Below are 25,350 nucleotides of genomic sequence, written 5' to 3'. Positions count from 1 at the left end.
AAACTGAAGAAAAATATAAAGACTGAAGCAAGAGAAAAGGATTGTTTCCCCATCCCTTGATGTCCTGGTGGCAACAGAGTGATAAAAGAAAACAGAAGGTACTAAGAATCAAATTATTATCAGACTATATAAACATATTAATTTAATTGTTAGTACTCAGTGTTCAGTTCACCTTTTTTTTTCTTTTTAAAGTGAATGAAACGTAAAGTTGATGCCAAATGGAGAGATGGCTCATTGGAATCAGAAGTCAGTCAATAAGCATTTAGTGAGCACTGACTATGTGGCAAGTATTGTGCTAAGTGCTAAATGCATATACAAAGAAAGGAGAAAAAATCCCTGTTCTCAGAAAGCTCACAATCTAGCGCTGTGTATTTTGGGCAGATCACTAAACTTCTCCTCAGTCTCCTCAGTTGTTTAGTGAGAAACAGATTACAGTCCCCTCTAGCTCTATAGCCTATTACTTAAGATTTTCCTTGGAAAAGCAAGTAAAGGAGTTAGTGGAATTGGTTGCATTGTATACTTAAAGCCAGTTTTGAAAGACATCCTTCATCTTACCCCCTCTTGTCTTCACCATAGATTGTCCCCACAATGATCCCTCCATCTTCACTCTCTCCCTATTTATTTTTATGCTACCTACAGACGGATCCAAATCTCCTCCATCCTTTAAAAACAACAACAAACTCTCATCAGATACTCCTATCTCTTAAAGCTCCCACCCTACATCTATCCTTCAACAGCCAAACTGCTTTCAAAAAGAGTTTCTCATTACCTCCATCTTATTGTCTTTTCTCACTTCTCAATCGTTTGCAGTCTGGCTTCCAGTCTCATCACTCAACTGAAACTGCTTGCTTCAGTATTACCCATAGTCTTTTCACTGCCAAATCCGTGCTCAATCCTCATTCTTCCAAACCTCTCTATAGCATCTGAGGCTGCTGAACACTGTCTCTCCCCACCCCCACCAGATGCACTCTCTTCTCTGACTTTTCCTGCCATTTCTCTTTCTCAGTTCTCCTTGTGCTTGTCTGCCTCAGTCTCCTTTTTCTGGTTCACCATCCATATCACACCATATGGTCATATCCTTCCCAACCTTGCCATTATCCTGGAATTTTCTCTCTCCTTTACTCCATACATCAAATGTTACCAAAATCTTGTCATTTCTACATCCGTAATACCTCTCACATCACTCCCTTTCTCTCTATTCCCACAGCCACCACCACAGTGCAGCCCTCATCACCTCTCACTTAATAAGATGCTCTCCTAAACAGTCTTCCTGCCTGAAGTCTCTCCCTACTCTAAACCATCCTCCACACAGCTGCCAAAGTGATTTTCCCAAAGTGCAAGCCTGATCATGGCATTCTCCTCCTCAGTAAATTCTAGTGATCCCTATTGTCATGAGGATGAACTATAAACTTCTAAGCTTTTAAAGCTTTCCAAACTTATGACATATTACCTTTCCTTCATGTCACAGGGCAGTGGCACTGGCCCTCATGCTGTTTCTCACACATAAGAGTCCATTTCCCTTCTCCATAACTTTGCACTGACTCTCCTCCATGGCTGGTAGACACTCCTTTCTCATCCTTGCTTCTTAAAAAGTCTTTGATTTCTTTCAAAATCTTGGTCAGCTGTAACCTTCTACAGGAAGCCTTTGATGATCCTCCAGGTGCTAGGGCCCTTCACTCAAAAATCTTATCATATATTTACTTCAAATATATTTTATGTTTACTTCATTATAGATGAAGAGCTGGAAAGGAAGCCAACTAATGTGACACCTTTACTCTCCAAGTGAGGAAGCTAAAACCCAGCCCAAGACTATACAAGTAGGAGGTATCAAAGCCTAAATCCAAACCCAGGTCCTGGTTCCCAAACCGGGACCCTTTCCATTGTATTTATCTTCTTTCTCTCTACACTCCCAAAGACAATAAGTTCTTTGAAAGCAGGAATTTTTTCACTTCTATTTTTTCATATCCAGGACTTAGTACAGTGCTGGCACATAGTAGGTGCTTAATGAACACTAATTTCTACTAGAGGAAAAGCAATGTGTACACAGAAGTGTTGTATACGTGTGCACACTTGTACATATACATACATATACAATAGAAAGTAATAAACTACCTTAGGATGAACACAGGTCCCCAGGAGGAGGTGACAAATGAATGAATGAATGAGTGTTTATTAAGGGCTAGGTAAACAAATACAAAATAGTGAGATAATCTTTGCCCCCAAGGAGCTTATATTCTAATAGGTGGGACTACAGATATAGGGAAGTGGGGTCCAGTGGCATTCTGGTGAGGAAACAGGGATAGTAACTTTATCAACTGACAGATGGTAGGGTAGACAACAACATGGTTCCAGTGGGACAATGGATGGGATGTGAAAGCCAGCATATTCTGGGGACTGACTAGATCCAGCAGACCAAGTCAGTTTGCACTCACTCAGTCCCCAGTCAAGACTCTTCCTTGAGGGAGAAGATCTACCATTAAATGGATTTATCTCCTCAGAACCTGGAACTTGGATTCAAAAGGTTCAGTGCAGTGGCTCCTGGTCTACTAAGTGATAAGAAGGGGGTCACTTGAACTGAACTTTGAAGGATGCTAGCAGGGTGAGGAGAGAGCATTCCAGGCCTAGTAGACTAATGATAACAGCCCAGGAAAATAAATGTGCTGAACTGCATTTGGGAAATTGCATTATGTCTGATATAAAAGTCCATCTTTTTAGTAATTATATTCTCAGTGGTGCTCTGTGTCTATGAATCATGTAGCACCACAGTCTCACAAAAATTAAAACAGCCGCTAAATCAAAGGAAATAGAAAGATGCATGGAGGGTCTGTAGCAAATTAGCAATCCTGATTTGTACTTGAAATGGTGTAACAGACATAACCACAGGCAAGTGTGAACAAAAAAGGAAGTAGGCTAGCCATGTAGTGAGTAGAAAAAGAGCAAAAGATATCCCATGGACAACCTAAGTGATGGCGCTGACCTCCAGTGAAATGGATGGCTCCTCTAAGGAGGGTTATAAGGAACCCTAAATTTGCTTCTTTGAAATTTCCGCTGCCCCTTATTCTGCCCTCTTGAACCAAAAAAACCAAATCTAAAACCTCTTCTACGAGGCAGTCCTTTAAGTCCTTCAAGACAGCTCTCATGTCTCCACTATGTCTTCTCCAGCCTAATCATCTCCAACTCCATTATCAAATCCTCACATAGCATGAACTTGAGGCCACTGTTCATTCTGGTTGCCTCTGGAATGCCCCCCAGATTATCAGTGAACATGAATACAGCATTCACTGGGCAGAGTACATTGGGACTATCACTTCCCTAGTCTTCAATACTATGCTTACAAAGTCTCTAGTAAAGTAGCCTAAGATTGCGTTAATCTTCTTCTCACTGCTGTATAACAATGTTAACTTCTATTAAGTTTACATTCCACCAAAACCCCAGATCTTTTTCAGAACAACTAGGGTTATAGCCATGCCTCCCACTCAAACTTATGAAACTAATTTTTTTACCCGAATATAAGACTTTATACTTTTTGTTATTTCAAGCATGGAAACTCCTTACATTGATGCAGTGGCCACCCTCTAAAACTTAATATTAGAAACCTGTCTGGAGCTTAAAGAGGTTAAGTGACTTGCCTAGGATCACACAGTTAGTATGTATTAAGAGCAGTACTGGAAACCAAGCCTTACTGACTCCACGGCCAGCTCTCTAAACTTATTCCTAATGATGTGGAAGAGGGTAGCAAAATAGATTAGGAAACAGGATCCAACAATAAACATGTTTACAAGAAGCACACTTGAAATGTAAAGATTCACACAAAGTTAAAATAAGGGCCTGCAGCAAAATCTACCATAATCCAAATGAATTTAAATATATCTCTATTAAGTTGTACGTCAGTGGATGTGACCCAAGGTTCTAACTTACTGAGGTCTCTTTGGATACTGACTTTATCATCCAGCATGTTCATTTTCCTTCCAGCTTTGTGTCTTCTGTGATCTACAAAGTAGATAATCAATGCCTTTATCCAAGTCATTGGTAATAAAAAAAATGTTAAACTGCATTGGGCCAAGATACTATGGGCCACTTCGCTACAGATCTCCCTTCACAGCTGACTTCATCCCATTAATGACCACTCTTTGGGTCCAATGATTCAACCATGCAACTCTTAACTCTACTACGAAGTCCATCTTATCTATGAGGTAGTATGAGAGACTTTGTCACATTCTTTCCTGAAATCTAGAAAAATGATCCTGCATTCCCCTGTTCTAACAATCTGGGAGCTCTGTGATAAAGAAAATGAGATTGATCTGAAATCCCCTATCCCTGACAAAACTATGTTAGAATTTTGGGGATCATCACTTACTTGCTTGCATGTTCCCTCAGGAATCAAAGTCAAGCTTCCTGGCTTATAGTTTGCAGATGCCATTGTTTTCCCTAATAATAGCTAACGTATATAGTGCTTTAAGGTTTACAAAGCACTCTATGTACATGAGGTTTTCATGTGAGTCTTAAGACAACCCCAAGAGATAGGTGCTATTATTACCCTCAGTTTTACAGATGAGGAAACAGGTTGAGAAAGGTTGTGACTTACTCAAGACCTAAGTGTGTGAGGGAGGATTTTTGTTAACTCTAAGTCTATCACTCTGCCCATTAAGCCACTTTGCTGGTTGCAAGGCTTTTAAAATGGAAAAAACTTTAGAGGCAATCTAGTGCAAACCCTAATTTTACAAATGAAAAGCTAAAGCCTACAGATGTCATTTGCACAAGGCCACAGAAATAGTAAATGCCTAAATTAGGGTTTGAACCTTTCTCCTCTAATTCCCAAATCTGTTTTTTCTATTGTATCAGGTGTCTGGGATTAGGATCACTGGATCTAATTTTAGATTAGGAGAATAAATAAATGCCAGCAATATGGTTACCTGTTTGTCTTCCTTCTAGGTCAGGCAGCCTAGCTAAAGTAGTAGGACATACTGAGGGAAAAACAGGCAGTAGCATGTGCCAGGCAAATCAAACCACTGCTACCTGGATGACCATTTCCCTTTAGGTCCTAATGGCAACCAGAACCCAAGAGTTCTGGGAATAGCAGTGGTCCACAAACCACCAGACCTGCTTCCAGCCTCGTCCCATATCCATCACTGAGGGGAGAAATCATTGTGGAAAGTGGGGTGTGCCTTCATCCATACCACTAGCAACAAGTGCTAATCATCTGCCAAGAGAGGTACTAAGGCCCTGGGAGGGGCAGGACCTACTGCCACCCAAACTCTCCATCACACAAGATCACTGTTTTTGCTTCCAAAGGAGCCCTCAGAGTCATTATCTGGAAAAGCAATGCTCATGGAGAACAGACCAACTGCCAAACAGAGCAGGAAAGGCAGGTCAGCTGAATCAATAAGGCATCCTGTGGAAGAAACAGGAGGCAGAATTTGATAGTCAAGTAAAACTCCATTACCACCTTGAGCATCACCCCTCCTCAGACTATGATGGTGACAGCCCAGAACCCTAAACCCAAGAGCCTTGGGCTTACATCCATCATCCAGGGAAGCAACCCAGTGGAGATGCAGCCTGACAGTTGTTCCTCCAGGTGCTATAGTCTCAAGTTATTGAAGACCCAGAAAATAAAGTTCATATCACCAGAGTCCTTAGCAATCCATTGCCAAATAGTTCAACATTTGAAACCGATGATTTTATCAGTGGAAGTGACATTTAAAAAAAGACATTGACATCTATTTCACTAGCTGATCAATAATTGCCAGGCTATGGACCTCTTATCAGAAAAAAAAATTAATTCATATTTGAAGGAAATGTTAAACTTCAGTGAGAGGTTAGTGAAAATAAAGATGTAAATTTTTTTCCATCCTAGTTCATAGATTCTCTAAAATCTATTTATAGATTCCTATACATGGATCTCAGGTTAAGAACCCTTAGACTAGAGACTATCCAGAGATAATGGTCATCTGTTCCTTTTGTTCTAATAAGTGACATGGACATATACATTTATATATGTACATACACATATACATATATAAAACTACAATAAAAGTCATATTTCCCATTACTTGCTATCCCTAACTGATGGCTTATAGCCTGCTTGCTACATTTTCATTTATTGGGCATTTATAATTAAATATATCATTTCTTTCAACACTTGATAATGAACCAAATGATTTTTCTCATGATATACAGCAGAAGATGTACTTAAGTAGATGAATATATTATCTGCAGTTTATCATGCAAGGAAAAAAACCATTTGTCATATTGTCAAGGAGCTAAAGGATTCAAAATACTATGTAGTCTTCTCTGAAATCTAAGTCAAATGTCAGAACTGACCTGAGGAAAAAACAGGAAGAAAGAAATGGAAAATCAGCAGCTGGATTCCCCAGAACATTCATTGAAAGAATCTCAAGCATTTTCTGCAAGAATCACAAAATTGGAAACTCAGAAAGAACCCGAGAGGTCTGCTAACCAAACCATCAGAAGTGATTTGCCGTGTGGCTAATAAATAAAATCCAGCAATAACAGCTAACGTGTACCTAGCACTTACCACGTACCAAGCATTGTGCTAAGTGCCTTACTATTGTTATTATCACTGGATCTTCACAACTACCCTGGGATATAGGGACTATTCTGATTCCCCCGTTACAGATGAGAAAACTGAAGCAAACAGAGCTTAAATGACTTGCCCAGGGTCACATAGCAAGGAGTTATCTGAGGGAATTTGAACTGTGGTCTTCCAGACTGAAGGCAGAGTGCTCTCTATCCACTGCTCCGCCTGGCTTCCCCAACAGCAGAGATAGTACAACAGCTCAGGTTCTCAGACTCCACAACTCTTTCCATTGCACTATGCAGTTTACAAGGGTTAAGTCAAAACACCCTGCTATTATTATGCTAGATATCAAATAACTTATCAGCTGTCTTTTTTTTGCCAAACACGTGAGTTGGGACTGCTTATAGAGTCAACTTGACCATTCATGCTTGTAAAAAATCCAAAATATCAGCTCACTCCAAGGTCATCTTGATTTGTCTTTAGAATGCACCATATGACCTTTCTTTTTTCTAGATCGACCTTCCTTGTTATGTTTTGATTAAGCAGATATTAAAATTAGTTTGCATTTTCTGAGCTTACCTTCATGATCTGTTGGCAGGGGGAGCCATGTAAGGACATAAGACTTGCTACAAATTAATCCCCCAAATGAATAAAGTACATACAGTTCATTAAAAGTCAATGACTGTAATATTCATAGAAGTAAGAGTGAAAGGCAGTGTGTCCTAATAGAGAGCTGACCTCAGAACTAGGAAGAACTGGGTTTGAGTCCTCCTTCTGACACAGACTGGCTCAATGCTCTCTAGGTAACTGTCTGAGGCTTTAAGTTACAAAGGTGGTGCACCTTTGCACTCTTAACACAGTGTTACATTATACATAGGTTTTCTTGCAAGGGCATATTAATTTTAAGAAATCTCACATATTTACATTTTCTATGCTTTATTGCATTTTTATTTATGTTCTTAACAATTTCTCAATTACATTTTATTCTGATTTAGGAGTGTTGTGGGCCAATGCAGCATCTGCCTCCTCTGTTCCATACTGGTGAAATCAGAATTCGAGTCTCTAACTGTATAAGAACTGGATTTAGGAGTTAGAAGACCTAGGTTTAACAAAGTACACAGTAATCGAAACAATGAAAATAAAAGATCACTGAAAGGAAGTGACATTCTAAACAGCTGAAAACTAGTAACTGGCCCAGAGAACAGATAAGACAACATCTATCTTCCCCCTTTCTGGAGACAACGACGGCGGAATGTTACAACATGTTCTTTGCTTAACTGATTTTCTTTGTTTCAAGGTAAGAGGGAGGGGGGTATTAATAATATTCCTGGATGGGAGAATGGGATTTGTCCACAAATAATTCTGATATAAAACCAAAAGCCATCAAAGATATTCCCCACCCACATCCCCATTCCACCCTCCCAAAAAGAAGAAAAACCTTGACATTTACTAGCTGTGTAATGGTGAGCAAATCATTCAACTTCACCGAATCTCTGTTTCTTTACCCATAAAATGGGAATAAAAACCTTAGATCTACCTCACAGGATTATGAAAAAGTAAACATTATAAATAAAAGTTTTATATAAATATGAACTATGGTTAAAGTAACAGAAAAGAAGCACAAGGTAGATTCTCTATTCATCGGTATTTATTGGGCAGCTGAGTGGCACAGTGGATAGAGTACTAGGCCTGGAGTCAGGAAGATTTAACTTCCTGAATTCAAATCTAGCCTCAGTCACTATCTATGTGACCCTGGGCAAGTCACTTAACCCTGTTTGCCTCAGTTTCCTCACCTGTAAAATGATCTGGAGAGGGAAATGGCAAATCACTCTAGTCTCTTTACCAAGAAAATACCAAATGGGGTCATGACACAACTGAATAATAAATTCAGTACTTAGCAATCTTCCATGAAACTAGTTTATTGAATACTGGGCTCAAGAAATATAAAAAATATTACTTAAATTATAACTAAAAAAGGATTAGAAAAGAAGACTAGAAAAATGTTGATTGTCTATCCTAGAGAAGTATACAAATAATGACCAGATATTCTACATCACAACTAAGGTCTCAGAAGAAATAAATTTCTGTAGTATGAAAGATAAAGATTAGACATAAAACTTTCCAATATCAGAGGCAGCTAGGCAATGGAATAAGTTTGAAAGAAAAGAAAGCTGGGGAATGTTCTTTACTGAAGGTCATTACAAATAGAGCCTCATCTGGGAAGAAATGTGTTATCTGGCATGAATGAGAGGGGGAAATGGTCCTCTTAAGCTTTGGATCCTATTCAACACAAGAAATTAAATACTTAGGTGGCTTCCAGGCTTAGTGAAAAGGGATTTATCAAAAGGCCTATAAGAGAGGCCAAAAATACCTGTTCTTATTTAGTACTGCTAGAAAGGTATATTTGGAAGCTACATACTATTTTATATCTCAAGACATTATTTTTCAAAGCATCCTCGTAGGAGGGATAAAATACTCTCCTGTTAACCAATTTACCAGTAAGATGATGCTTTTCTATATCCTTGATGTTTTTGTCACAATCACATAGTAACAAATTGTGAACCAGGATCTCATACTTCAGAAATAATAGACCATACACACTCTTCTGGGCCACTTAGTAAACCTTTAAAGCTTCCTTTTTTTTTTTTTTGTTATTGAAGTGGCTCTCTCTCTCTCTCTCTCTCTCTCTCTCTCTCTCTCACCCCTTTCTCTCCCCCTGTGAAAATGAAGGTGACCTTTTTGTTTACTACGGGTACAAATTCATTTTCTGGAGTTTTATTTATTGTTTCCACTACGTCAATATCCACAGAGAAACAGTGCCATGTGGGTACTAAAGCAGACACCTTCCCTACAACTGGATCCATGAAGAAGGGGCTCAAGAACGCAAAGATGGAGAAGCCTGGGTCCAGTTAAGGATCAATTTCTTTTAATTCTGCCTTTTGGTAGAATATAAAAAAGAAAGATGGTATCTCAATAAAGATAGTCATAGTGAAGATGAACTCTAATATGAGGGAGAGTCAAAGCACACTAGGGTATCATTAAGATGAATATCAGTTGGACCAAGGACAGAGGCTTAAAGTGGCTTCCTCATCCACAGTGTTTGCCAAAGGTATGAGTTTTGTACAGGCTCCTGTGACTTCCCCCTATGTAACTCTGGGCAAATAGAGTTTTGGGGGGTAGACTGATCAGTCTTGGTTAAAAAACCAGTAAGTTAAAAAAAAAAAACAACAGGGCTGAGCCTGGTAGTGTTCAAAGAGCATTCATTTTACTGTCAGAAAAAAATGGGATCAAATCTACACCTCTGATGCTACCCAAGGTGATCCAGCTATATCCCCGAGTCACCACACCTTAGCACTTATCATGTGTCTTCTCGCACTATGAATATTAATGGATAACATTTATATCTACATAGCATTCTAAGGTTTGCAGAGCACTTTACATATGTCACCTTATTTGAGCTTCACAATAACTACGGGAATTTAGGTATCTGTATTGTCCCCATTTTCCAGATGGAACCAGAGCCTCACTCAGTTCCCACTGAGGCTGAGAGAAGTTAATGATCTGCCCTCAACACACAACACAGCTAGTTAAGTGCCTGAATCAGGATTCAAACCCCAGTCTTCCTAGCCCACAGTTTAACAAGCACTGAAGGAGTCGAGAGTGGAAAAAGTTTAAGAAGCAAGCTGACAGGTACCTCCACTATAGTGCTTTATGGCTTACAAAACTCTTTTTACATACATTTATAGAATTTACATTCATTTATAGAATTTTATTCTCACAATAACCTAGACCCAGCGCTTTTCCCACTATATCACAGCTACCTAATCTCCTTGAGAACAAAAGGTGTTTTTGTATCCCAGCGCCTACCAATCAATAAATATTTATTAAGCACCTACTATGTACCAGGAACCGTGCTAAGGGCTGGAGTTACAAAAAGAGGCAAAAGACAAATTCCTTCTGTGCCTTCCATACCATAAGCACTTAATAAGTGTCTACAGCTGCTTTTTTTTTGGTGTTCTTTAAATGCCAATGACAAAGGGGAGGGGAGGAAGCCTCAGGTTAAGACCTTTTTTTACTGAGGGAGATAGAGGAGGAGAGTCTGGAGTGCCTGGATTGGTTTTCCCATTTGTTTATATTCTCTTGGATTGTATGTTTCTCTGGAGAAACCTGAGGCCTTGCACTCTGAGATACTAAAATCATAGATGAATCTGGACCACTGACGACTTGGTCTCTCCCCTCCAGGACCTCCTAGCCTGACCAATAGAGATCAGCCAGGTCCCTAACCTTATCAAGTTTTTTTTCCCTCTTTCTGGTTTCCATTTGATTATGTTGCTGTCTCAAAATGGTTTCCTGCATAATACTTCAGACCATTATTAGACAATTACCAGTGACATGGTTATTATGTGGAATAATTTAAAAAGATCACAGAACTTCATTGTAAATTTATTCAATTATCCAGTAACTTTTATTATGTTATATTTGATTACTAATTGTGTTCCCTTTCAATAATGTTAAAATGAAAAACTACATTTACATGTTCTGTGATGGATAATTACATTCATGTGAATATCTCCTAGTAATGAATATTCTGTCTAAAACTTTGAGCCCCTTCATTGTACCTAAACAAATGGCATTTAAAACAGGTTTCTACAATAATGTGATGAGAGGCAGTCCAAATTAAACACTGACCCACAAAGATATTATTTATGACTACTGCCAGATCAAAATAATATTATCCTCTTTAGATTCTCTGGCCAATCTCTCTTGCCTGAATTCATTTCATTAGTCAGAAACGTTTGTTTTCATAATATACAACATTGTCGTTTATCATCTTAGATTATCCTCAAATATGGCTATCTGTTCAATTCAGCACACATTTATTAAATGCCACTAGCTACAAGGCACTGAGGATATAAAAAAACAAAACTGGACAACCCTACTTGACTTCAGATGAGCAAATGCAAGAGAATCTGAGGAAGAAAGGGATGCCAATGACTAGAAAAATTAAGGGAAAACTTCATGGAGGAAGAGACCACTGAGATTAGTCTCAGAGGAAGCTAAGGTTTCTAAGAGGCAGGAGTGAAAAGAATGTACTCCAGGCATGTGGACCAGACTGCAAAGGCACAGGGATAAAGTTCAGGAAATAGCAAGTCAGCCAAGCTGGGCTAGAACACAGAAGGTATAATATATGTGTGTGTGTGTGTGTGTGTGTGTGTGTGTGTGTGTATGTGTGTATGTGTGCACATACACACAAGTCTCAAAAGGTCTGTGGAAGTCAGGTTCTAAGAAGCTTTAACTGCAAAGTTGAGGAATTTCTATTTTATCCCAGAGGCAATAGGGAGCCATTGCAGACTTTCAGCAGGGTAGTAACATGGTCACACTTCTGATTCAGAAAATTATTTTGGCAGCTATGTGGTAGATGCGTTGGAGAGACTAAAAACTATTGTAGTTTCAGTAAAAGCTTGCCAGACACAGCACTCAATGTTAATGTGAAACAAGTTCCTCATTTAGGACACAACCTCAGGCAAAAACTTTTGAAGTTTTTGAAGATATTTATTGATTTGGTGCATAACACGCAACTCCTGTCCAGCCCCTTCTACTCAAATACCTGAGCAGAATTAGAACTTACTACAGAGTAGCCCCAGTTCAGAGGCAGAAGCCACTGACCCAGAAGTGAGGAGGGACGGATCCCAATTTGGTCAATGACTCAGTAGATGACTCTGGGCAAACCACTTAACCTCAATGTCCTCTTCAGATAACTTCAGTGTCCTCATCTTTAAGGATAATAAAATTCTGCAGTCCCTCCTTTTAAATGGGCAAAAGAGCTACCCAGCACACATCACGTAGATAAATGAGATCACCGAGGTAAAAATGTTTTGAAAAGCATGACGTAGGCTACAAAAAAACCTTTCACCTGCTATCTTGATAAAGTCTTAAGAGTTCATCACTATAGCCTTGTCCCCTAAGATGGTGCCAAAGATGAAGAAGGAAGTGGTTGTGTCACCCACCCTTTCAAAAGCTTTGAAGGCCAAGAAGGCTGGATCAAAAAGAGTGCGTAGCCACAAAAAAAAAAAAAAGAAGAAGAATTAATGAATATCCCCTACACAAGACACTTCACTTCAAAGACAGGCCAAATACCCTGGGGAAGGTGCTGCTGGGAGAAACAAGTTTGATTGATTGCTATGCCTTCCTCAATTGTCCCTTGTCCAATGAATGAGCCATGAAGAGCAAAGACAAGAGCCACAGAGTATTTTGTGGAGGTCAAGGCTGGCAAATATCAGATCAAGCAGGTCGAAACGTAGTTGTATGAACTCCACGCAGTCAAAGTCAACACCCTCATCAGACCAGATGGAAAGAAGAAGGCCTACATCCAGCTTATGCCAGACTGTTGTTGCTTTGGAGGTTGCCAACAGAAGGAGAATCTTCTAAACTACATCCAACTAGCCTGCTACACCTAAAATCAAGTTTTCCAATACATAGGTTAAAAAAAAAATTCATCAATATTAAGTTACTTCTTCCCTCTCCCCAGGTCCTCCCCCCTCCTAGACTCTACTACCCAGTTGATTTTTAGTTCAGCAAATTCTTCCAGATATTCAACAATTTAAAAGCTGTATTTTAACAGGACCACTGTTTGCTGACCTTGAAAATGCAAAACAAGACTAGAAAAATTCTGCTCAGCTTATGGAAACATAAACCGGTTCTCCCCAGCATTGCTAACTCCCCCAGTCATCCTCATGTCTTCCTAAAATAGAGTGCATAAGAATCTACTTGCAATAAATATTCATTCATTCAGCTGTCATTTATGGGGGATCTACTTTTACCAAGGTTTGTGATCAAGCCTTTCTGCAGTTTAAAAATTTTTACATTTGAATAACTTAGGTTGTAGGCAGGATTAAAAACATAAATGATTTTCTTTGAAAAGAGAGGAAGAAATAATATACAGAGGCAGAAGAGAAGAAGATTATGACATAGAAGGAAGGGAAGAAATAACTGAAAATTTGGAACTGTTTTGTTCACCATGTATATATATATATATCAATGACAAAGATGAAGGCAGAGGTTCACTAGAGCCACCTTGAGACCTGATGGGTAAATTTTCAGCATGAGCATTTACATTAACATCAGCAAAGTCTAAAAATCAGGGTTCAGTTTATTGTTTTGTAGACTGACTACTTTAAAACGTGATGGAGAAAAATGTTAATATTTCAAGTTAAACTTAAAAGAATTTCATGGGTACATCCACCCCACCCCACCCCATTTACCAGCACGCTCTTAAATGGAAGTATAAATGGCACTGGCAGATGACACAAAAGTAGAAGGGAAAGATGACACCATGAATATCAAGAGAGTCAGCATCCAAGAAGATTAATTAATATGATGTTTAAAAAGTTTGAGAGACATAATTTCTGGGTAACTAATCATTTTATTAATCATGCTACTATATTATTAATAAAAGGATGGTCTCTCTTAGACCAAAGACAAATCAGGGAACCCGCTCAATACTTATATGCCCTTGGAAAAAGTGATGTTCTGAGAATGGAAATCAACTCTGATTGGTTAACCATTAATGAGAATGAATATCATGAGAGGTGGGCCTTTTCCAATGGGGGGAGGACTCCCCACTTTGATTATATCATTTACTTCCAACCCCCTCTCCCCCCAGTCTAGAGCAACCTAATCGAAGAATTTATCTCCAACAAACCAGAGCAGAACACAATAGGCTTTCCCCCCTGAGTGGAATCTGAACAAGATTAAGGAGAAAGTTAATCCTTTCTCATTATCAACAATGTCTTTCAGAAGCTGGTCTGGCCTAGTAAAGAATAAGGTTCCAGATAGGGATAAAAAATCTTGCTTCTCTCCAGTATTGATATTAGCTATTTGATAATCATGTCTCTCAAGCAGGCAAGAAGGATGGGTCAGATTGAACAGGACAGAGATTTAAGAGGGAGGGATTGCAGACCTAGATGAGAGAGAGAGAGAGACAGAGACAGAGAGAGAGACAGAGACAGACAGAGACAGAGACAGAGACAGACAGACAGAGACAGACAGACAGAGAAAGAGAGACAGACAGACAGACAGAGACAGAGAAAGACAGAGACAGAGACAGAGAGAGAGAGAGATGAGAGTTGTAGTGGACTTCAAGCTTTCATGGAAGTCAGGAATGTGACAAGAGTAGCCAGAAATTCTAATGACTCAGGCTGCACTGACAGAGACCTAGTATCTACAGAGGTATGATGGGACTTGGCACCATTCAAACCACTTCTGGAGAATTGCGTTAGTTCTGGGTGCTTCATTTAAGAAAGGAAAATGACTAACTAAGAGTGGATTCAACCGAGGCTGGCCAACACGGTGAATGTGGTCTACAGACCACACCATAAAAGGATCAAATGAAGGAAGTGGGCATGTTTAACCTCATAAAAGAACTCTTAGAGGGATATGATAGATGTGTTCCCGTATTTGAAGTGCTGTCCTATGGAAAAGGGAGTAAACTTGTATTTTATGGCCCCACAGGACAGAATAAGAAATAATAGGTGGAAGTGGCAGAGATGCAGATTTCAGCTCCATATAAAGGAAAAAACTTAAAAATTAAAGCTGTCCAAAAGTGGAAGAGACTGCTTAAAAAAATAAGGAGTTCCTTATCATGAGACATCCTTAGGCAGGAGTCAGATAGCCACTTGTAGGGGAGGTTGTAGGGAGGATTCCTATTTGTGTTCAGGTTGGACTAGCAGCCTTCAAGGTCCCTTCAAACTTCTGACATCCTGCAAATATTGCCATGGAAATGAAATGGTGAGGTTTTTTTTCTCACATTTCCTAGCACAGGTCACAGACTCGCCTACGATGATAATGTTTTTGTTTGTTGAAGGATACTCTGTACACAATCACATGAAATGTTTTTGTCTTAAACTTTAATATATATATTTTAAAAGCCACATACAGTTTCTGACCAATATAGAACCTAAGTTAAAAAAATTTTCAATGCACAAGAAGCTTATGAAGCCTGGCTAACACAGTCACAGTTTCTCTCTTCTTTCTTTCAAGACAAATTCCAATGAAAGCCAAACCAAAAGGGGAAATGTTCTTCAGCCTACTTTGATTTTTTTCTAGGCTCTGGGCATCTATTTATTAAACAAATATTTATTGAATGTCTGCTCTATATCCTTTGCCTACTTCGTATCCATGTGGGGACATAAAGGATACAAGTCAGTAGGTGGCACAGTGGATGGAGTGGTAGGTCCAGAGTCAGGAAGAACTGAGTTCAAATTTGACCTCAGATACTCACGAGCTGTGTGACCTTGGGCAAGTCATTTAACCCTGTTTGCCTCCTCTGTAAAATAAGATAGAGAAGGAAATGGCAAACTACTCTGGTATGTTTGCCAAGAAAACTCCAAATGGGGTCACAATGAGCCAAACATGACTAAATCAACTCAACAGCAACAAAGGGATGGTGAAGACAAGATGCCTGACTTCAAAGGACTTACCTTCTCCTTGACAGGATACACATATCACTGCTTATTTTCAAGACTAAGATCATTTATAACTAAGAATATTTGTTAGAAAGTGTTGTAATGAAATGAACTTTTCCCACTCTCTACACAGAAACACACTATATCACATAGCTTCTGCTATACCAACAACTTGCCACAGACAAAACAGTTTCTCTTCTATCCACAGCATCTTTCATAGCATCTTAACCTTTTAAGGGGCTGGGAGATCCCGAGCAGTTTGAGAATCACTTCACCTATTCATGTCTACATTTCCTTCCAGGGCCATCTGGATCAGACAGTCAGATGTCAGAAGAAGGCATTTAAGGAGGGGAGTGCGGCAGGAGGAGCCCCAGTTTTCATTTCCAAACCATCTATGATACCAATCAGCACCCATTATCTCTGCCTAACTTTCTGTTACTCATGGGATAAATAAGTATAGTTATTTTTAAAGGGATCAGCCGAAACCTAACCAGTGAGGAGACATTTAGGAACTGGGACAATTCCTAAACTGGATTTTATCCAAGACAACAGGCCAGGATTGAATTAATACAATTAGATCTTCTATGCTGACAGCTGATGGCAATGCTTCAGCCTACAGCTACCTAAATACAATGATAAATTGCAGGTTTGATTATTCATTTAAGGTCATTCTGCCTTTTATCTAAATCAATTCTGGCACACCAAAGCCTTTTTAAAAGTCTGTCTCCTTTTTTGCTACAGGCCCCGAATTCCTCTTGCCTTTCCCCAAAGACTTCCCAATACCTTGCAAGCATCACTTCAATTTTCTCATTAGCCTCATAAAGTCAACAGAAATTATTTGTTCCCTTTTACCAAAACAAAACAAAAACACACTGAAAAACCTCTGCTGTGGCATTTGCAGAAGGGAGTCATGATTTCCCTCCAAGTCGATGGTTAATGACAGTGCTAGCACTAGAACCCAAGTATCCTGCTTCCTAATGCTAGATCTAATTATTCCCAGAGACAGATGGGATACCAGGCTGGACCTATGATGTCACTGATATAGGGACTGCCTAAGGGAGGAAGCTCCCTCTACTGACCGAGGTTGGCATCTTCTCTCTTAACTTAAAGTCTTAGAGAACAGGGGAGTCAAACTCATGTCCAGCCCCAACCCTCCCAAGTGAGGCAGATCCAGATTAAAATGTCATTGGGAAATGTTTAACAAAGTAAACAAATATACAATAAAACATAATATTCATTTGTAGTTTTCTAAGTGTGTTTCTATTCAAATCTGACACCACTGGCCCCGTAGCACTTCTTAAACTGACCCCATATAGGGCTGAAGAGGTAGCAAGTGGAAAAAGTTTAAGAAACTCTGGTTGAGAGTTCGTTATCCATCCTTCATTCTCAAAGAGACCATGACATCAAGGAGGTGATGCCATGACTTACAAGTGAATTGGATTTAAGTGAGGGAGGGCTGTGCAAAGTCACCAGCTTCACTCTCTCCTCTAGAGTCATCTGTCCAGTGAAAGACATGGCTCAGGACACTGGAGATGGTCAAGTACTGTAGGGTTAAGTGACTTACCCAAGGTCATAGAGTCACATAGGCAAGATCTGAACCCAGGTCTTCCTGGCTTCTACATCAGCTCTCTATGCACTATAACACACTGTCCTCTTGATAATCATGATATCTCATTTTTAAAGGGCTTTTAAGGTTTGCAGGGTCCTTACCTCAAACAACCCTGTTAAGGCAGGATATTCCAAAATGGGTTAAAACTTCACTGAGACTTTTGGGACACTACATAATCCCCATTTTACAACCAAGAATACTGAGAATGGATCGTCTACCCAAAATCAAGCAGAAAGGTAGGAAGCCCCTGCAGTTGCACCCAGGTGTCCTAATTCTGAGGTCAACACTCCTCCTATCATCCACATCATGAGCTGGTGATCTGAGTTCACATGAAATACTTCTCTCTCCACTAACAAAACACTACTGTGAACTTCAACAAGTGTGAAACTTCGCTATTTCCAGGCTCACTATTTTTTTTTCTATTGAGCCAGCAATTTTTAATTTATTAGTCTGTGGATTCATGTTTGTTTTACTTCTAATGATGGAAAACAGCTAAGAGTTTATGAAGTTGGTCACACTTGAAATAACCAAGCACTTGTCTTCAACCTCTTTCATTCCTTATTACAGATTTTTAAAAATCATATCAGTTCAATATGGAGACTATTAATAGAAGCATATTCATATAAGAGCAGAAAAACATATTTATTTCCAGGAGTCCCAAGATCATCAACATTCTGTTAGTTCAGTGAAATTATTTCCAAGTTCCAGTTTGTCACAGTATAAGATGAGGTTAACACAAAGAATTTTGCTCAGAGTATAACTTGGAAAGAGCAATGATTTTGGTTTCGTTGGGATCATTGATTTAAAGCTAGCAAGGCCCTTAGAGGTTATCCAGTCACAGGACCAGGGGTCAAATCTCACCACCAGTTATTTACTCCAGAGGTATCAAACAAAGGTATACCCCCAACGCTCCCAATTAAAGTGTAATTTGGGAAATATTTAACAAAATTAATTAAAATACAATAAAACACAGATAATATTAACATGTGGTTTTACAATTTAGTGGCTCCCATTTCTTTCTGAGTTGGACCAGAGTGGTGAATCTGCCAGTTCCATGTGGTCTTGTAGGTCCTTGGGCGCAGCCTTTTGATTGAATCCAAGTTTTACAGAAAAATATTTTTATTAAATGGGATTTGCTCTGTGAAGTTTGGATTCAGTCAAAGGGCCTCACTTGAGGACTTAGAGGGCCACATGCGGCCTTGAGGCTGTAGGTTTCCCATCCCTGATGTTGGACACTACTGATTTACTTTGTATGACCATTGGCAAATCACCTAACCTCTCTGGAACTTGTTTTTTTATCTGTAAAAGAGAGTTAAAATATATGACCCCTCAGGCTCCTTCCAGTTCTAATAGTTTATGAAGTAATACCTAAACAGGCCCCATGGTGCTTGAGATCCTTTTCTGGAGGCAATGAGCTTGAGAGGAATTGAGGGGAAGGAGAAAATTTCATTTTGGAAATCATATTCAGGAATCCAAAGTTTAAACTAGGTAATGTCAGGTTAAGTCTAGTGATAAAAAAAAAAATTTATTAGCGGTCTATGGTATACTCCTGTATACTTGTGTGAAGCGCTGACATTGGCAACAGATGTTTTTCTGAGTGACATGAGGCCTTTTAAGGATTAAATCTGTTGATCTGAGAAAATTTGAATGGAAACTAATGTACAAATCCTTACTTAGGGATCAAACAGAAAAATCTGGGACCCTCATATGTAGTTGTTCGTAGAAAATAAAACAGATCCCCAGCAAACAGAGGCTTCTGCTTTCTACTTGTGACTGGGACTTAATATTCCTTTTTATCAGCTGTAAAGGCTTACGGCTGTCTAAACAAAAGAGAATGAGAAAGGGCAGAGGAGTCTATGCTTAACAGCAAGAGAAAATATTTGCAATAAAACTTTCTTGTTCATAGCTACACCACGTAGTCCTGCAGCACAGTCCTGTCCTGAAGACTAGGAGACCATGGAAAGCACTTTCTTCCTTTGATGACCAAGCATCTTAATTTGCTCAAGGCAGCCACCAGGTGGAACTTGAGCTCTATTTCTTAAGGAAGAGTGTAGTCAGTGAATGCAGTACATTAAAGGGGAAAAAAGGCAGCAGATCATTTCTCCCTCATCTGGTGTCAATTTGTGTATGATGAATGAGATAGATAGATAGATAGATAGATAGATAGATAGATAGATAGATAGATAGATAGATAGATAGATAGATAGATAGATAGATAGATGGATAGATGGATAGATGGATAGATGGATAGATAGATAGATAGATAGATAGATGATAGATGAATGATAGATAGATGATAGATAGATAGATAAATAGATAGACAGACAGACAGCAGAGATCAGAGATACATGATAGGTAGATCTGATAGATAAGAACTGATAGATAAGAATTAATAATTGAATTAATAAGTAACAAATAAATACAAGTCAAAAGATTCTTATTCATTCTAACACAAGTGTGAGATTTCAACAACCTGTACTCAAAATAGATTATGGGCATCTGTTTTATCACTTTAAAACTAGAACAAAATCATATTTCAGATAATTTTCCCAAGGGAAAGCCACCCTTGTTATATCAACCACCCTAATCTGGATAGCTGATGACTAACTCCAATGAAGTTGTTACCTAAAAACTCCTCTGTTTCACATTCTTCCCCTCTCATTCAACATACTTCTCCTCTATCATAATGAGAAGTATCTGGTGTCTCTCAAACAAGGAAAACCACAGCCATTTCTGACTTTATTACCAGCTCTGCTGGCCTACGCATTCCTCTGACAAAACCTCATGATCCCCCCACAACTTCCTTTAACCTTGCCCTTTCTGCAGCCTTCATCTAAACCCAGACCTGTTTTTTTTCGCTGGACTACAATTCCCACGACCTTCTCTTCAGCCTGCCTGCTTCCATGACCATACTCTTTCTCTCCCATTTCTCCTTCTTCCCAAATCAATCTTTATGTCTTTTACTAATGTTCTTGTTCTCTGACCCTGTGACAAAACAGCAGACACATCCTGGCAAAGGGACTTACTGGTTTCACTGCTGCCCCTGTTAGAGATTTTATCGGGAGTGGGGGGTGAAAGAAGGAACATCCTTTGTGGAGGCTAGGACTACCCTAATTCTTTGTTTCCTAACGAGTCACCACCAACCACACACTCAGCCAGTTACTTACCACACATAACCTTCCATCATTTTCTATTTATTTGTGTATGTATCCTGTTATTGTTTTATCTATAAATTAGACCCCCACAGTTAAAGGCAAGAATTGTCTTTCTTTTCCATTTGGATCCCCAGCACTGTACAAAATGGCACATCGTGGGCAATTAATATATGCTTGCTGCTCTACTGATCTGAGCATAAAATGCTAGGGTGAAGAATCTTTGAGTACAAAAGAAAATACAAGTAGGCAAATAGTGGACATATGATACAACTATCAAAATCAGCCCAGTCCAACTTATGAACCAAATTTTGGAAATTCTTTTGTGTCCTTATTTTCAGTTTTAGCCCTTCCCATTCTGGTATTTTCTCACTTCGTTCCATGAGACGTCTGCTCTCTCTTCCAAGGTTTACCCTAGTCTAAGATACTCTTTTCTAGGTATAGATGAAACAATATCATTTTCTTCTACGTACTCTAGGTTTTAGCCTTGAGTTCCTGACAAATTCTGATACCTTAGATAGTAAAGTCCCCCTCATTCTCCACCCACAGAAATCTACCTGAATTAGCTCTCAGCACGCTCTGTTCCCCCCGGGCTTCCTCCTATTTCTGACCTTAATTAGTTCATAAGATCATGAGACCAAATTTAGAGACAGAAGGATGAAGGGGTCACTTAGTCCAATTCATCCCAATTTTTTTGTTGTGGTTCAATCATTTTCAGTCTTGTTCAACTTTTTGCAACCCCCATTTGGGGTTTTCTGGGCAAAGATACTGGAGTGGTTTTCCATTTCCTTTTCCACATTTTGCAGATGAGGAAACTGAGGCAAACAGGGTTAAATGACTTACCGTGGGTTACATAGCTAGTAAATCTTTGAGGGCAGATTTGAATTAAGGAAAATTAATCTTCCTGACTCCAGGCCTGGCACTCTACCCACTGCACCACCTAGCTGCCCCATCATAAGATACGGAGGCCTAAAATGTTAACATCCTTTCTTTTCCCTTATTATTGACTCTCCTTCCTCCCCTCGATGCAGGAGTTCAAAGCTTATCATCTGTTATATCATCGGTTACTCAGTATTTTCAAAAGCAAACCCCAGGTTGATAACTCACCCATTTATATTTCTAATCAACTGTACTTACAGGGAGCATTTAATCACACAGAGTAGTTCCCATCTATGGTAATAATAATAATTCACATTTCTAGAACTGAAAGTTTTAGAAAGCTATTTTGTTTGTTCTTGTTGAGAAGTTTTCTCATTCCCATTTTACAGATGAAAAGACTGAGAGAGAAGGGTGCGGCCCTGGACATTCTCTGGGCCTCAGTGTCTTCATCTGTAAAATGAGAGGGGCTGGACTCAACAGCCTCTAAGGTAGGCTGGTGGGTGGTGCCATAGTGCATAGAGCACGGGGCCTAGACTCTTGAGTTTGAATCTGGCCTGAGACACTTACTAGCTGTGTGGCCCTGGATAAGTCACTTAATCCTAGTTTCCTCATCTGTAAAATTAGCTGGAGGAGGAAATGGCAAACCACTCCAGTATCTTCACCAAGAAAATCCCAAATGGAGTCACAAAGAGGTGGAAAAAAAGATTAAACAACATAAGTGAAGAGCAGGCCTACTCACTAGGCCATTCCATTCTCCCCACCTCCCCCTACCCTCCCCCTACCAGGATCCTACAATGCTTTTATATTCCACTACACACCCTTTCTTTTCAAAGAATCAATCTAAAATTAAATCACCATAGACTACCACCCCAGCTTTCCTTGTCTGTTCCTATAGAGAACCCTAAGTGAGGGATCATCATCCAGCAGTCACAGAGACCAAGGGGTTGATCAGATCTCCTTAATTTAGATTTATTTAATTTAGATATATTTTTATTTTAGATATATTTTATTTATTTATATAAATTTATTTATATAAATATTTTAGATTTATTTTTAGATATTTTTAGATATCTAATTTAGATATATTTTAAATTTAGATTTAGATATATTTTAGGTATAATTTAGATATTTTTTTGATATTTTTATATTTAGATATATTTAGATATCTAATTTAGATATATTTTAAAATTTAATTTATTAAATTTAATGTCAATTTGTTATTATTCCTCTCTTTGTGTATATGGCTGATCATCTCAGAATTATCTTAGAAGATAATTAATCCAAGAGAAAAATGATCAAAGGAACTAAACTGTTTTCTTTTTGCTGTTGTTCCCAAAGAATTCAGGTGGCTTCATAATCTGAAGAAATTATAATGAAGGCAAATAATTCTTAAATTCATATAATTATTTTTAGAAGAAATCTGTAGATGATTTTTCAGTATTTTAAAAATTTTTCTAAAACAATGTATCCTAAGAACCTGTTGAAAAAGATATTTTCTATGTCACCCTAAAAATCATCAGTTTTTTAAAATGTAGTCATTATAATATCACTCATAAGCAATAAAGAGGGGCCATAGCAGAACGGAAAGAGAGTCAACTTTAAAGCCGAGAAGATGTGAGTTCATGTCTTATTTTTGACACATATGATCTGTTTGACAATGGAAAAATCTCTTAACCCCTCAGAATTCAAGGCATCTCTAGAGGGACGTAAGTTACAGAAGAATTGCAGATCTACATCATGACAAGAATTTACATTCTGAGAATTCCTCATACGGATGAAATCAAAGATCTAGAGAGAGCGAGACAAATTCAAAACTATTTTCTACATAAGCTGAAAATACAGATTTGAATTAAATTTTACCCACTTTTAAAATATTTTTGACTGAGTACCATCCCATAAATATATTACTTTTTAAAAAACTGGTTGAGGCTATTTTCGTGAAGGGCAAAGTTAAGGGGCTCTTTCTTGACGCATCTTTTAGAAATGTCTTCGGGTTAGGTTTCAGAGAGAGAGAGACAGTATTTATTTTGGCAGAAGCACACTCATGGAGTCCTTAGCTGTCACTAAGAAAATAATAATGACAAATTGGTTTATGTTTTTCTTAGATTATTCCAGATTTGTTCAAAAACAAAAACAAAACCCATATAGAGGGTAGTTACAAAGATGAACAAAGGGTCAGAAAAGTCTTCATGGTATAAATTAATCTAAAAAATTGCTTTTGCAATCTCCCATTTCTTACCTATGTTTCTCTTTTAAAAAAATTTTAGATGCCTTTTAAAAAATACTATATTTTTAATGTAGTATACTACATACTTTTTAAATACATTTATTCATCAATATACTTCCTTCTCCTCTCCCTCTCCATCCACCTTGATGATTTATACTGGGATGGGGGGAACCTGCAGCATGGAAGATACATTAGGTGTCCTTAAGTGCAGCCCTTTGACTGAATCCAAATTTCACAGAATAAAGTGAAGTTTGGATTCAATCAAAGGGCCCCACTTGAGGACCTAGAAGGCCACATGTGGCCTCCAGGCTGCAGGTTCCCCACCCATGAGTACCCAAGAAAAGAATTCCTGAAAACATCTGTATGTGAAGATTCACAGTCTTAAATCTCACTTAAATCCTTCTTCACCAAACTGTGAAATACCTGTTAGGATGGATCAAGACCCCAAAACATATAGAAAGACAATTTCCTTATTCTCCCTTTCCCTCTCCACAAAAGAAGTAGAAGAAGTGAGTCTCAATTGTTCGGCTTATTTTACTTGCAAAGAAAATGACGCACAGAAATGGTAGGTCTTCATAACCAAGGTACAAGGCAAGCTGAGGCCTGTCAAAATTTAACTGTCTTGCTACTTGAATCCTTTTTTGGAAGTAGGCTAGGTATAGAATATAAATAGACAAATAAGAAAACAGTGATCTTGGAACCCCAGATCCTGAAATTCTAATGTATTGTCTTGCCCTAGGGGGAAGTGAAGAGATTCCAAATGCAATAATTCCAAATGTAACAATTCCAAATGCAAAAATGAAGCCTCAGTTGGGAACACTACATTCATTTGATTTCCAGAATATAGTCTTTACCATCTCTACCCTGCTCCCAGACGTCTCCCCTCACCCCATTCCTCATAATTCTCCAGCTAGTTGGTACAGTGGATAAAACTAGTGTCTAAAATCAGATTTGGATTCAGGTCTTTTTTTAATCCAGTTCCTGGATTAAAGACCACAGGCAAGTCACTTTAATCTCTGTGTGCCTTATCTTCTTCATCTGTCAAGTGGGGATAATAATAGCGTCTACCTCCTAGCATTGGTATGAGAAGAAAATGAGATAAAATTTGTAAAGCACTTCATCCATCTTAAAGTGATTTGTAAATATATATATGCTTACTATTCTTCTTCTTCATTTCACATTCTCTCTGATTTCCTGCATTAAGCCTTTCTTTTTCATTTCTTTTTCCTCCTTTTATTTCTAAGAGAGCTGGGCTCCTTCAAAGACTGTGGGTTGGTGCCATGGTAGTGAACACGATCACTCAGGTGGTTTCATGTTTCTAGAAGCAGCCAAGAAAACCACGATTACGCATTGAATTACTGGCTATTACTCAGGTTCGTGTGGGCTTTCATCAAACCATGGAGTCTGTTCAGGGCAAATGAATTCTTCAGAACCAGCTGACCCCTCCGTCTTGGTGGCAGGCACCTCACCCTCAAAGGTCA

General features: G+C 38.7%; 1 protein-coding gene and 1 long non-coding RNA gene across 10 annotated transcripts in view; one reads left to right on the top strand and one right to left on the bottom strand.

Moving 5' to 3' along the window:
* The window catches only part of TBC1D1 (TBC1 domain family member 1), a 299,311-nt gene that overhangs the window by 238,625 nt on the left and 35,336 nt on the right, over positions 1-25,350 (bottom strand). The gene's annotated exons all lie outside the window — the stretch shown is intronic.
* LOC140511412 (uncharacterized) lies at positions 7,622-16,573 on the top strand. Its single transcript, XR_011969542.1, has 3 exons — positions 7,622-7,835; positions 10,048-10,228; positions 16,304-16,573. It is a non-coding gene; the product is annotated as an uncharacterized lncRNA (long non-coding RNA).

Source organism: Notamacropus eugenii, chromosome 6, assembly GCF_028372415.1.
Source record: "Notamacropus eugenii isolate mMacEug1 chromosome 6, mMacEug1.pri_v2, whole genome shotgun sequence".
In the NCBI taxonomy this organism is placed as follows: domain Eukaryota; kingdom Metazoa; phylum Chordata; class Mammalia; order Diprotodontia; family Macropodidae; genus Notamacropus; species Notamacropus eugenii.
This window is presented reverse-complemented; position numbering and strand designations above follow the sequence as displayed.